A 14,092-nucleotide genomic window follows, 5' to 3' on the forward strand; every position below is an offset into this window, starting at 1 on the left:
CGCCTTGGTGTTTAGTCATGCCGGCCACATGACCACGGAAACGTCTTTGGACAGCGCTGGCTCTTCGGCTTTGAAACGGAGATGAGCACCGCAACCCTAGAGTCGGATTCGACTGGCTTTCGAGCAAGGGAACCTTTACCTTTACCTTTTACAGGTTTGATATCCTCCCTATGAAAGGATGGGAAATTTTACTGCCCATAAATTTTAAAAATAAAATTAAACTAATGCTAGTGTTCACAATCACCTCACACACAGTAGGTTGAATCCTGACAATAATTTCCTCTTATAAAAGGTGTTTATTGTTAGTAGAACAGAATTTGCCTCCCTTTTCCTGCTGCAGCCCTTTGATTTCTCCAAAATGCTACACTGGGGAATGGGATGTTCAGGGACGGGGGGGGGGACGAGGTCCACAGCAGGAGGGAGCAAAAATAGCTCTTCCATGGGGCTGCCAGACTCCAGGTAGGGCCTGGAGGTCTTCCATTTTTACAACTGATCTTTAGCTGACAGAGATCAGCTCCCCTGGAGAAAAGGGCTGCTTTGATGGGTGGACTCTATGGCATTGTACCATGCTGAGGCCCTTCCCCTCCCCAAACCCCGCCCTCTCCTGGCTCTGCCCCCAAAGTCTCCAGGTCTTTTCCATCCCAGACCTGGCAACCCTACTCTTCCAACCAGTTAACAGAAATCATTGTCAGGATCCAACACTATGTTTTTATCTGAACTTAAATACATAATTGTAATTTGATGGAGCTGCCTTACATAACATTTTTTTCTTGCATAATCACGGGTATCACCAGAAGTCAAGTCAAAAATTAAAGCTGCACAGATGTTCTGCCTTCATATCACCACAAAGACACAACTGTCCAAGTATTGTCCAGGATAGAGAACATAGCCATCGTACAGCAGTTGCTAACAGATACTGACATTATGTACTGCACAGCCTCAGAAAAGTTTGCTACTAGCTTCTCATTTCTCAAACAACAGATTCTTCTTCTCTCCACATGAATGTTAAATTGTGACTATCATGGTCGTCCCTTTGTTTACAGAAGGAAACTGAGCACAGCAGCTCCTGTAATCACAGCCAGGAAGTGTCTGTTGCTGTGATTTCAAGGCTTCACAGAATTCTGGTGTGGAGATGATTCTTACCAAGCAGACCAGCAGTGGTGGTGGAGAGCTAGCACAATGAAGATAGGGTTATGGAATAATAACAGCCCCTTGCCCACAGGTCCATGAAAATCTAATTTAGGGGGCTTTTTAAAATACCTTTGACTAGGGCTTGACAACTGCACAGCCTCAGAAAAGTTTGCTACTGGCTTCTCATTTTTCAAACAACAGTTTCTTCTTCACTCCATATGAATGTCAAATTGTGACTATCATGGTCGTCACTTTGTTTACAGGAGTAAACTCTGAGCACAGCAGCTCCTGTAATCACAGCCAGGAAGTGTCTGTTGCTGTGATTTCAAGGCTTCACAGAATTCTGGTGTGGAGATGATTCTTACCAAGCAGACCAGCAGTGGTGGTGGAGAGCTAGCACAATGAAGATAGGGTTATGGAATAATAACAGCCCCTTGCCCACAGGTCCATGAAAATCTAATTTAGGGGGCTTTTTAAAATACCTTTGACTAGGGCTTGACAAATCTACAGCACCAGGACACCTAAAAATTTCATTATGGCACCTAGTATTTTCAACAGTAAGTTACTGTAAGTGCCTCTTGGTGGCTGTCAGTAGGAACAAAGTTTATTTAGGTGAAAAACAGAGGTTAGCTTTTAGTTGTGATGACAAACAGGGTTATCCCATATTTATCTGTATGCTTCAACACTTCAGATGTGTGTGTGTGTGTGTTAAGGACCACCAAGTTGCTTCTGACTTATGGTGACCCTATGAATTAACAGCCTCCAAAACATCCTATTGTTAACAGCCTTGTTCAGGTCTTGCCAGGTGAGGGCCCTCATGGCGTCCTTGACTGAATCAATCCATCTCATGTTGGGTCTTCCTCTTTTCCTTCTGCCTTCAGCTTTTCCTAGCACTATGTCTTTTCCAGTGACTTCTGTCTTCTCATAACGTGAGTATAACAACCTCATTTTTTTCATTTTAGCTCTAGGGACAGTTCAGGCCTGATTTGATCTAGAGCCCATTTGTCTTTTCTGGCAGTCTGTAGTATCTGTAAAACTCTCCTCCAACACCACCTTTCAAATGAATCAACTTTCTTCCTGTCTGCTTTCTTTATTGTCAAGCTTCCATACCCATGCATAATATCAGGGAATATTATAGTAAGAATTATCTTGACCTTGGTCACCAGCAACAAAGGGTCTTTTCTAGCTCCTGCATGGCTGCCCTTCCCCGTCTGAATCTCCTGCTGATTTCTTGGTTGCAGTGTCCATTTTGGTTGATGGTGGAGCCAAGAAATAGAACATCTTTAACAATATCAATTCCTCCATCGTCAGCCTTAAATTGTGTAATTCCTCAGCAGTCATAACTTTTGTCTTCTTGATGACAGCTGTAATCCTGCTTTGGCATATTTTGCTTTTACCTTCAGTAGTAGTCATTTCAAGTCTTCAGTATTTTCTGCCAGTGATGTGGTGTCATCTGCATATCTCAAATTGTTAACGTTCCTTCTATCAACTTTCATTCCACCTTCATCTAATTCAGCTTTCATTATGACATGTTCTGCACAGAGACTGAACAGATAGGGAGACAAAATACATCCTTGTCTGGCCCCTTTGCCAATTGGAAACCATTCTGTTTCTCCATATTCTTTCCTAACAGTAACCTCTTGTCCAGAGTACAGGGTACACATAAAAACAATCAGATGTTGTCCCCCCCCCATTTCTTTTAAAACTACCCATAGCTTTTCATGAACTGCACAGTCAAAAGCTTTGCTGTAATCTATGAAACACAAGCTGATTTTCTTCTGTAATTCTCTCATTTGCTCCAGTAACCAACGTAAATTAGCAATATGATCTCTAGTGCCTCTTCCTGTTCTGAATCCAGCTTGAACATCTGGCATCTGGTAACAATAATTAGATCAAAACAATATTATTGTTTTGTGATAACCATAATTAGAAAATATGGTCATTAAAATAACCCCAAACACTGAAAAATCTATTTGGCTCCTAAATTTTTGGGATGGCTCATAAAGCCAAAAAAAGAGTGTCATTCAAAGAGGATAATTGTGTCTATAGCTACTAGTCATGATAACTAAATGGAATTGCCACGTCCAGAGGCACCAGATGTTGGGGATAAGGCAGATGCTGACTGCCTTCATTACTTGCTTGTGAGCTTTACAAGAGGCGTGAGTTGGTTCTTGATGAAAACAGAATGTTTGACTGGATAGCCTGTTGGTCTGATCAAGTTCAGCTGTTCTTACAAATGCTTCAATTGCCAGCTGGTTCTTTTCTCTGGCCAGAAAACTTGGTTCTCAAGTGGAACGGCAGGAATATGAGCCTGAATAAGTCCAAGTTACAAGAGAAGATGAGAAAGCACTGCCCTAGACAAGACCCAGAAGGACGTAAAAGGTCAGCTGAGAGAGGAACCTGGAGTGGTTCAGAAAAAAAAGAATGCTGTAGAGTAGAGAAGCAAAAGGAGGCAAAAGGAGGCAGTCATGGGGTCCTGTGGGATAGGGAATAGAAGAGAATGGGAATAATATCGGAGACTAGAGAGACTTACAGTGATAAAGAACAAAATACAAAGAAAGACAAAGGAATAATGAACAGGTGGAGAAGAAAATGGAAAATGGACTAGAGAACACACGGAGAACTCTTAACAAAATGCTTTGTACATACAGTCAAGCTATTGTGAATTAACACAAATAAAAGTGGCTGAGAATTAGTTCAGCTGTGCTTCTCTTGTTTAGAGGAAATAAGTGGGGACCCACAAGAATGTATCTCATCCTCTCACCTTTGCTTCCTTCCCTCTCCCCCCTTATCTAACAATCTCCCCTTCCCAATCTCCCGCCATCTCTCTTTATGAATTATTCAGTACTTGTCATTGACAAATGACAGAACAGTTCTGTTTAAAACTACACTAAAATTATATAAAATAAATTTAAATGAATACTCTTTAAAATGGCTTAATTAAAGCCACAATATGAAACTTAGTTATGAAACTGCAATTAAAAATCAAGTTAGAAATTAGAGATGTTTGAGAGCCACAAGATATGAACAAATATTTTACGTTTTACTGAGAAATAAGCAAATTTGCTTTTTAATAACATTAAATGAGACTGTCAAAAATAATAACAAAAACGGTAAAAGCAGACATTGATAATGATATTTATTTGTCCAATGAGATTTGTTTGCTAATTATATTTCGCTTCCCCAGCTGCCCTGCCGGGAGCCACACAATAGGTGTGAAAGAGCCGCATGTGGCTCCCGAGCCACAGTTTGGCCACCTCTGAATTAGAATATCAGTATTCTTTAAAAACATTAAATAATAGTATACAGGTTATCACTTGCAAACTTTTCTGAGGCTGTGCAGTACATAATGTCAGTATCTGTTAGCAACTGCTGTACGATGGCTATGTTCTCTATCCTGGACAATACTTGGACAGTTGTGTCTTTGTGGTGATATGAAGGCAGAACATCTGTGCAGCTTTAATTTTTGACTTGACTTCTGGTGATACCCATGATTATGCAAGAAAAAAATGTTATGTTTCTTCTTCCATTTTGGCTTCTTTTCCTAATCTTTTTTTTTAAAGCATTTTTAAGGTGTTAAATTTCTCCCTTCAAGTTTTGTCTTTTTTCCCAGAGTTGCTTCTTGTTGCTTATGGCATTTAACTTCCAAGTACTCTTGTGTATCGTGTTTGAGCATACCTGACTGACTACAACATACTCCTATCAATTACGATAGACTTAAGTCCTCCAGAAGTCAGGGTAGCATCATAAACCTGGCACTGGCACACAACAGTTTCTTTGTGCAATTTTTCTATTAACATTGACTTATTAACTGTAAATCTACTTTCAACTGAACCATTACCATAAGACAGGATAAGGCACATTTTGACAATTTTCCATAGGTCTGAGAAATTCTTGTTGGCCATCAAAATACTATAAAATGTGTCCAATCCAATTTCATAATCTTGTTTTACCATGTATGCTTAAAACTGAGCCTTGAATTCATTGTGGTCAGCTGTGTATTGCTGCTCTGATTTTTCAGCTCTGTCAAGGATTTGATTTGCTGCACATAGAAGTTCAAGAACAGTCCCTATTGTGGTGATTCCAACATTTGGTTTGTGTATAATAATAGTAAGATCTAATACTGATAAGCCAAGTACCATCTTGAACTTCAAAGAACTTCTCTCAACCAAATTTTTAAAAACTGCTACTACCAAGTTTTGACATTCTAGGTTAAACGTGGCCATTTGACAGTCACTTGGTTTAGTTTCTTTCAACAACTTTTTTGCTGCAAAGCCAATTTTGATCTTGTTTCTGTCAAACAAGTTCTTAAACAATTTCATGTCAATTGTTAACAACTGTGAACCAGAAATATGCTGGTCAAGTATTGTGTGGAAACTTTTTGGCAGCATTCACTCCCAAAACAAACCATTAAATCCATCTGACCCTTTTGAATTACCTTATTCAGAGCTTCATCAAAACAGATAACAAATGTCTGGCACTGTTTCAGTAGAAGGTCAGAAAAGTATGGTGCCTGCCAAGCCAAAAATTGCAATATATATTGGTTTTGTTTTTCCAAGATGAAACTGTTGCACTATTTGGCTATCTAAGAACATTTGCTTGAATAACTCATTGATGCTGTTGCAAGAGTTAAATGGCATCTTCTTCATCACCAGCTACAAAGTCCACAGGCACTCTGCCATCCTATCACAGCCTTTAATTCCCTAGGCAGCTATACTGGTTTATGTAGCAGGTAGTTCTTTGCAATTGTCATCATCACCCTGAACATGTTCTCGGTGGTTTCAGAGCTTCTCTTTTTCCTCCTCTGTGCCTTTACTACCAGAACTTGTATTTGGTTTTGAACCAAAACATGTTGCAATAGACTCTTGACTTGGTTTAATTTTCAGATTCTTCTGGTGTGATGGTCCTTGTGCATGAGACTGCACAGTTCCAATTCCCTCATTACTTAGTTCAAAAGTTTTGTAGCACACTTTCCAATAACTTTCGTTATTGGATAGCCATAGAATGAACTTTGCATGAAGTGTGACATTCAGCTGTTGCATATTAAAAACTTTCCTCTTAAAAGCCATCTTCAAAATGTAGTTCCCAATGCAGCCTTCCACAGAAACACTCACCTCTCTGGCAAGTAGGAGATTTCTGGGGCTGGAACTCTCTGTGTTCCAGAATGTGTAATTAGCAGATCAGCAGCAAGGATGGAGTTGGAGCTTAAATGCTTGCAGATCACTTATGGAATCTAGCAGAAGCAGACAGACCCATCTGCAAGCTTTATGCTTGGGAGGAGTCAGGGGAGGGGAACAAGAGCTTGTTCTCTGTTTCAGCAGTAGACAACTCCTATTTGCAGACTTTTCACTTAGCTCTGGGTTTAGCAGAGACGGGGAGGGGAACAAGAGCTTGTTCTCTGTAAGTTTCAGCAGTAGACAACCCCTATTTGCAGACTTTTCACTTAGCTCTGTGTTTAGCAGAGGCAAAAGCTCCATCTCCTATCACTCCCTTCACAACCCCAATACAAGTAGCTGTCTACTGTCTGTCTATTTGGTGTGAAGGGCTAGGAAGTTGTCAGTTAACATATGCTTAGTACTTAACTTTAAACCTTGTGTTGTAAAGTAATGTATTACTTGCAGGAATGTTGTATTGCAGTGGATGATTTGAGGTTACATGCAATTGTGTAACTGTCTTGTGCTGCAGTTAGTGGGTGCTCTTAATAAGTCCCAGAGTCAGGCCGACTCAGAGTGCCACCCTAAATCTATTTCTTTGGGTCCCAGACAGCTTCCTGTAGTCCTATTTTTGTCCATTCTTTTTGTTCAGTGCCATGATAAAAACAAACATTTTAGCAGTGAGTTTGTACCAACTGTTAAGGATACAGACTTAAACCACTGATACTTTGGTGCAAAGTCTGAAGCTTATTTTATATAGACATAGACCGATTTCACACAATATGGAAAGAAATTAAACAACAACATTATCTCAAAATACCTAGTTGGGTATCTCCTACTGAGGCTTTTGTACATCCAAATTTGTATGACTATGAAAATAAATTATGTTATGAAGATTTGTTAGATAATGAAAATAACCTCAAACAAACTGAATGCCTGAAAGTACAAAATAAGGAACTGTCTTGGCTACAGCTATGGCAATTACAATCCAGATACAAAGAGGACCTTAAATATGGTTTTTATGACCAATATACAATATTGGACAAAATTTGGATAAAGTTGGGAGGACGAACGATAAAAAATGTATATGATTATCTATTGGAGACTAAAATGCAAGACGAGGTAGTCAAGTCAAGTATGGCGGCTTGGAATAAAGATTTAGGTGTTAATATAGGAATTGACAAATGGTTAAAAATTTGGGAAACTAATATAAAGATCACCAGGGCAACTTCTTTCAAAGAGAATATTTATAAGGTTGCTTTAAGATGGTATATGTTCCCAGCTAAATTAGCCAAGTTTTCCAAAATGACCTCAAATATTTGTTGGAAATGTAAGCGCAATGTCGGCACATATTTCCATATGTGGTGGAATTGTTGAAAAAGCAAAGCAATATTGGATGATGGTTAACAAAATGTTGGGGGAAATAATAGGTATACAAATTCCCCTAGAATCTCAGATGTGTTTATTAAATAAGATCAGTTCCCCTGGAGAAAAAGGCTGTATGGGACAAGAAAGAAAAATCTGTTGGTTCATTTTTACACGGCTGCAAGGATAATGTACGCTAAGTATTGGAAAGAGGGGGAAATTCCAGAAAAAAGTGAAGTTATACAGAAGATATGGGAAGTAGCCGAAATGGACAAAATATCATGTACATTGCAGGGGAAAGATGATTTGACTTACGAGAAAAAATGGGAAAAATTCTACAACTGGACACGGAAAATGAAGGGGTAGAGTACGTTTAATTTACTGTTTATACTAGTTTTTGTTTATTGTATTTAAAATGGAAGAGGTTGTATGCTTCTAATTTTGTAAAACTAATAGTCAATTGCTGGATTACTTTATACTCAGAAAGAGAAGAGGCTGTATGCTCATCTGTTTTTTTAAGCGAGGATATAGCTGTATATGTGGATTTATATTTGGAAAATTTCCATAAAGAATTGTGTGATTAAAAAAAGAGAGAGAGAGAAAAAGGCTGCTTTGGAGGGCGGACTCTGTGGCCATTATACCCAGCTGAGATCCATCTCCTCCTCCAAACCTGCCCTCCTCAGGCTCCCCCCCCAAATCTCCAGGTATTTCCCAACCTGGAGCAGGTAACCCTAACGTGCCATCAAGTCACAACAGACTTCTGGTGACCCCTTTCAAGGCAAGTGAGAAGCAGAGGCCTTTTCCTAGTGCCGTCCTCTACATAGTCTTCCTTGGGGGGTCTCCCCTCCAAGTACCGACCCTTCCTAGCTTCCGAGATCTGACGAGATCGGGCTATACATTGCCCCCTTCCCTCCTGTAATCCACAATACCAGGGTTAATATTTCAGAAAAAAATGTAAATCCGAACAGTTTACATTTCATTTAGGACAAAACCAGTTCTGATTAGAAAGCTTCTCCTGGAAGTGAGCCAAAGAGATTAATTTAGTAATTACACAGCCATTCTATTAATCCAGTTGAATGAACAGTTTATTGTTTTGACCACTGGATATAACAAGGAAAAAAAATCCCCACTGTTCTCTCAAGGGCACACTAATTGAAACGGCAAACATCTTTAAAGAAAAGAAGAGCCGACTTCTGCTTCCTTCCATCTTTAAAAGATGCTGCTTGCTTGGTTGGTGAGTGATGAGCAGTGTTCCCTCTAAGCTGAGTTAGTGTGAGCTAGCTCATATTTTTTTAGCCTCTGGCTCACACATTTTTGTCTCAGCTCAGGAAGGAGGGCTCCAGAGCAAACTGATTGATGCAGCAGCCAAATCTCTCACTCACAACTTTAATGCCGGTAGCTCACAAAGTAGAATTTTTGCTCATGAGACTCCACAGCTTAGAGGGAACATTGGTTATGAGTCCGGACATCACAGCCCAATAAAGGTGTGTGCCTGTTCCATCCGTTCCTAGGTGCCAAGGAATGATCCCTATTTTGTAGTCTCCTCTTTCCCAAGGAGGCGGTGAAGCGGCTCCGCCAGCGCAGCTTTATGGGGCAAGAAGGAATGATAAAAGTTCAGGAGCCCCCCAAAAGCCTGGAGCTCCTGCTTGGAAGAGGGTGCCGGGGGCGTTGACGATGGCGCGAACCTTGTCTGGGGCTGAATGGATGCTGTCGGCGTCTACAGGGAACCCCAGGAACTCAACCCATGGAACCCGCAGGGGGCAGCTCTCCCACTTCACCTTCAGGCCGGCCGACTGGACGGTGCGCAACCGGCAGATGAATTCGTCCTCCATGGGGGCAGTGATCAGAACATCATTGAAGAAGGGCAGGACCCTGGGGACTCCATTAGGGAGAGAGTCCACGAGATTTTGGAAAATCCCCGGGGCTACACAGACACCAAATTGTAGTTGCCTCACCCGGAATGCGCCCCTGTGCACGACTATGGTCTGGGCCTCTGCTGTCGCATCATCCACTGGGAGCTGCTGGTAGGCCTGGGCCAAGTCCAACTTCCCGAAAATCTTGGCTCCCGCCAAGGGAGCCAAGACGTGGCCGACTACTGGGATTAGGTAGGCGTGGTCCTGCAGCGCCTTATTAATGGTACATTTATAGTCCACGCAGATGCGGACGTCCCTATTGGGCTTAACGGGCGTAACTATCGGGGTTTCCCACTTTATTTAGTGATTTCAGGAACAAGACTAAAGCTCCAGGGCAACAGCCTTGTTTAAGTAGCATGCAAAAAACCCACACCCAAACACACCCAACTCCCGATGATAGGCTATTCGCATAACATTAGTTTCTCATTGGTCACTTCCAGAGTCCTGGTGGGCTATTGTTCTAAAGCTCCAAGCTCAGCCAGTCTCTAGTAGATGGTCCCGGAATGTTCCAGACCTAATACATAACACCTGGTGTATCACATTCCCATATTTGCCTTTTAGGAACGCCTTGCTAAAATTCTATAAGGACCCGGATGGCTCAGGTGACACCAGAATCATTAGTTCTTGAAAGCTAAGCAGGGTTTCCCTGGTTAGTACTTGGATGGGAGACCTCCAAGGAACTCCAGGGCGACTAAGCAGAGGCAGGCAATGGCAAACCACCTCTCAGTGTCTCTTGCTTTGAATGCCCCATAAAGGGTTGCCATTAACTGGTTGCAACTGCTACTATTCCTCATAGTTCAGATCCCTGTCCGTACAATGCACAGCCTACCACTTCTCACACGCTGAAGTCACTGTTAGTCACTTATTCAAATGAAAACTGGGAAGGTATGGTTTTAGCCAACAGGAAAGTGACGAGGGCTTGCCTCTTTCCCTTTCAGCTTGGCATATTCCAGTTCCTCTTCTACTTCCTTTGCCAAGTTGCCAGTAGAACCAAGTTTGATTCCCCACTCCTCCACATGAAGCCAGCCGGATGACCTTGGTCAGCCACAGTTCTCTCAGAATTCTCTCAGCCCCACCTACCTCACAGGGTGTCCGTTGTGGGGAGAGGAAGGGAAGGCGATTGTAAGCTTTTGGGTAGAAGAGAAGAAGAAGAAGAGATTGGATTTATACCCCGTCCTTCACTTGGAGTCTCAGAGCGGCTTACAAACTCCTTTCCCTTCCCCTCCCCACAACAGACACCCTGTGAGGTGGGCGGGGCTGAGAGAACTCTGCGAACCAGAAAGGTTAAGCTGACCATGTAAATTATAAAAGTACAAAATTTATTAGGGTGCTTTTATTAGTCTGATACTTGAAAAAAATTTTAACCCGAATATATTTTAATATGTGTACACCCTAATAAAGTTTGTGCTTGTATAATTTACATGGTCAGCTTAACCCTTCTGGTTCGCAGTGTTATCTTGGGTTGAGTTCCCCCCCCCCTTTCCCAGTTTTTGCTGAGAGAACTCTGACACAAACTGCTCTTTTTCAAGGACAGCTGTGCCAGAGCTTGTAACCAGGGCCGGCTCCAGCTTATTTTGCACCCTAGGTGAGGATCCCTTCTGCCCCCCCGGTGCACCCACCAATTTTCAAAAATAAATGCATTTTAGGAAGAATGAAAAACACAAATAATCAAGAAACTCCCAGAGTACGGGGCCGGGTGCAGTTTGGTGCCCCTAAGGGCTGTCCCACTCTAGGCGATCGCCTAGTGAGTGAGCCAGCCCTGCTTGTGACTGACCCAAGGTCACATCAGCAGGTGCGAGTGGAGGAGTTGGGAATCAAACCCGGTTCTCCCAGATTAGAGTCTGCACACTTAACCACTACACCAAACTGGCTCTCAAACTGGGTAGTGAAAAGCAGGGTATGAAAACCAACTCCTCCTCCTCCTCCTCCTCCTCCTCCTCCTTCTTCTTCTTCTTCTTCTTCTTCTTCTTCTTCTTCTTCTTCTTCCTGGTTTGCAGTAGGTTGCCAGCTCCCAGTTGGGAAATACCTGGAGGGTGGAGCCTGAAGCGGGCGGGGTTTGGGGAGGGGAGGGACTTCAGTGGGGTAGAATGCTCTAGAAGTGACCTTTCAAAGCAGCTGCTTCCTCCAGGTGAACTGATCCCTGTCACCTGGAGATCACTGGTACTTAGTGTTTCCTCTAAGCTGAGTTAGTGTGAGCCAGCTCACAGTTTTTTAGCCTCCAGCTCACACATTTTTGTCCTAGCTCAGGAAGGACGGCTCCAGAGCAGACTAATGTATGCAGCAGCCAAATTTCTCACTCACAACTTTAATGCCAGTAGCTCACAAAGTAGAATTTTTGCTCACGAGACTCCACAACTTAGAGGGAGCATTGCTTGTAATAGCCGGAGATCTCCAGCCATTCACAAACCCAAACAAGGACCCACGGTAAGTAGGAAAACCAGCATACAACAAATACCGTGCACAGATGATTATAACATATCATAAATGATTATATATTTTTTGAAAAATATTTTTACAATAATTTGTACATATATAATAAATCCTCTTAATCAAAAATATCAAAAATCATCTCCAAGAATCTCAAAAGCCTCTTTATAACATGTGCTCGTGTCTTCCTCCAACAGAGGTCCAGATATCCTTCTGTTTCCAAATCTTCCTCAGGGAGTTCAACAATAATTTTCAGCACAAGGTTGCCACATACCAAAGTTTTAGTCCAAAGTTCTCTTCAATGAATGCTGCAATTTTATGCCAAAAAAAGTCTCCAAAGACCAGAAATTTCTTTTCCCAATATTCCAGTTTACTGGAAGAAATTCAAACGCCATCAGCACAACGGATCATGCCTATTATCTCGTTTCGTGTATAACTTTTTCGAGGTGAGTAGCGTTGAAAATCAAAATTAATCCATTTGACAAACTCTCTGGTAGTATCTCATAGTGCGACTCACTAAGGGTTTTGATGAGTGTCACTGTGAGATACTACCAGAGAGTTTGTCAAATGGATTAATATTGTATTTCAACATTACTCACCTTGAAAAAGTTATACGCGAAACGAGATAATAGATGTGATCCGTTGTGTTGATGGCATTTGAATTTCTTTCCAGTAAACTGAAATATTGGGAAAAGAAATGTCTGGTCTTTGGAGACTTTTTTGGCATAAAGCACCTGGGGTTTGGCAACCCTAGCAGTAGCCCTAGTTTGCTGGACAAAAAAAATAGAGAGCCTAATAGAGTCACCTGCGTCTGACTTGGTGGGACCTGGAATTCAGGTTGCCAGCCTCCAGGTGGCACCTGGAGATCTCCCCCTATTGTGGTTGATCTCCGGAGAACCAAGATCAGTTCCCCTGGAGAAAATGGCTGCTTTGGAGGGTAGACTCCACAGCATTATACCCTGTTGAGGTACCTCCCCAAGGCCCCCCCCCCCGGGCTGCACCCCCCCCCAAATATCCAGGTGTTTCCAAACCCAGAGCTGTCCAGTGTCCACCCTACCTGGAATACTCACAGACAGTGTTCCCTCTAAGCTGAGTTAGCGTGAGCTAGCTCACAGTTTTTTAGCCTCGCGCTCACACGTTTTTCTCTTAGCTCAGGAAGGCAGGCTCCAGAGCAATCTAATTTATGCAGTAGCCAAATCGCTCGCTCACAACCTTAATGCCCGTAGCGCACTAAGTGGAATTTTTGCTCATAAGACGCCACAGCTTAGAGGGAGCACTGCTCACAGAATGTCAACTGGTCTCCAGACGACAGAGCTCAGTTCTCCTGGAGAAAACAGCGGGTTTGAAAGGTGGGCTCTGGCATCCCATTACTGCTGAGCTCCCTCCCCTCCCCAAACTCTGCGTCCTCTGGGGCCTGCCCCCAAATCTCCAAGCATTTCCCAAGTCAGAGCTGGCAACCTCCTGGGTTATGCCTGGAAGCAGAAGGGGCCGCGTGAGCCTTGGAGCACGTTCTGGCAGCCAAGCTGTGGTTTGACCCGGACATCGGTACTGGGCACAACACTCCTCTCCCTGCTCGGAAGTAAAAACAGTGATTTCCTGCATGTTTTGACTTGTAAGCAAATATGAAGCAAACGTAGGGTTGACAACCTCCAGGTGGGGTCTGGAGGTCTCTCTGAAGTATGGCTGATCTTCAGACTACAGAGACAAGTTCCCCTGGAGAAACCGGCCGCTTTGGACATTGGATGCTATGGCTTTTGTACCCCTGAACTCCCTTGGCTCCCCAAACTCCACCCTCCCCGGGTCCAACCCCCAAATCTCTAGGAATTTCTCAAGCTGGAGTTGGTAACTCAAAACAAACTGGGCCATGGTGGAACTTGGAGCAAGCGAGCCCAGCCCACCTAGTTACTGTATTTTTCGCTCCGTAAGACGCACCTGACCATAAGACGCACCTAGTTTTAGAGGAGGAAAACAGGAAAAAAAAATATTCTGAACCAAATAGTGTAATAAAGTATTTAATAAACTATAACAGAATAACAATTGAACCATGTAAAGTGAACAGCCATGCATTCGAGCAGTAATGACGAGGTGCACGGTGGTCCGGGG

This window comes from Gekko japonicus, unplaced genomic scaffold (genome assembly GCF_001447785.1).
Source record: "Gekko japonicus isolate JY-2015 unplaced genomic scaffold, Gekko_japonicus_V1.1 scaffold1, whole genome shotgun sequence".
Taxonomy (NCBI): domain Eukaryota; kingdom Metazoa; phylum Chordata; class Lepidosauria; order Squamata; family Gekkonidae; genus Gekko; species Gekko japonicus.